The sequence below is a fragment of the Phyllostomus discolor genome, chromosome 3, assembly GCF_004126475.2.
Source record: "Phyllostomus discolor isolate MPI-MPIP mPhyDis1 chromosome 3, mPhyDis1.pri.v3, whole genome shotgun sequence".
NCBI lineage: Eukaryota > Metazoa > Chordata > Mammalia > Chiroptera > Phyllostomidae > Phyllostomus > Phyllostomus discolor.
Window position 1 is genome coordinate 128,508,965 of NC_040905.2, and position 1,122 is coordinate 128,510,086.

The 1,122-nt window shown below is 37.3% G+C and overlaps 1 pseudogene; it reads right to left on the reverse strand.

The window, feature by feature from the left end:
- Nucleotides 1–556: 556 nt before the first annotated feature.
- Nucleotides 557–655, reverse strand: LOC114512602 (annotated as a pseudogene).
- Between the last annotated feature and the right edge of the window lie 467 nt (nt 656–1,122).

Genomic DNA, 1,122 nt, shown 5'->3' on the forward strand with positions numbered 1-1,122 from the left:
CTTTCACAATGTATACATATATCAAATCATCACATTGTATACTTTAAATATATTACAATGTTGCCAATTATACCTCAATAAAGAACGAAAATATAGCATGTAGAGTATTAGGTGGCTGTATTAGTTGGCTAAGAATTCTGTCCAAGTAGCACTGACTTGAGTGCCTTAAACAATAGAAATTTATTGTCTCACTGTGCTGGAGGTGGAAGTCAGAGATCGAGGTGTCAGCAGAGTTGGTTTCTCCTGAGGCTTCTCTTCTTGGTTATTAGATGGTTGTCTTCTCCCTCAGTCCTTACATGGTCGTCCCTCTGTGTGTCTGCGTCCTGATTTCCTCTTCTTTAAGGACATCAGTGATATTATATTAGGGCCACCCTAATAACCTCTGAAAAGGCCCTACTTCCAAATACAGTCGTGTTCTGAGGTGCTGGGGGTAAGGACTTTAACGTGGACATTTTCAAGGGACACAATTCAGCCCTGAAGTGACTTATTTAACTTTGCATAGTAGGTATTTGGTAGAGTTTTACTAAAGCTGAGGAACCTCCTACATGGTTTATCCACTCTGCAAATCCAGCCAGCTGCAGAGGTTCCCAGGTTTTTTCAACAGTAGGTCATTTTAGAAACAAACTGTAGAAATGATCCCTGAAAGTATAGTCTTAACAGTAGATCATTTTAGAAAGGCAGGCACTGTTAAATTAACACCGGTAAGCCAAGGCAACTCATTCCTGATAAATGGGATTTGACTCCAACAAAAGTCAAATAGATAAAGAGTTTGTTACAATATTTTTCAAATTATAAAAATATAAAATAAACATAGTATAGAAGTAAAAAAGAGAATAATTTAAAGCTTCCCCTCCTCAAACCTGATCCTCCTAAGGTGACCAGAATTAAGTGGTTCAGCATGTATTTTTCCATATTAAAAAATGCCTACATATAAAAACTTATACTAAAACATATGCACATATGGGGACTCCATATGGAGGTATTTTCACACCCACTTCACTTTTATCAATAACCCATCATAAACTCTCAGTTTCCTGATGTGATTTCAGTGGAATTACATTTAACAGTTCAACATTACATCTCATCAACACATTTCAATGGGGGGAGGGGCAAACAATGTGC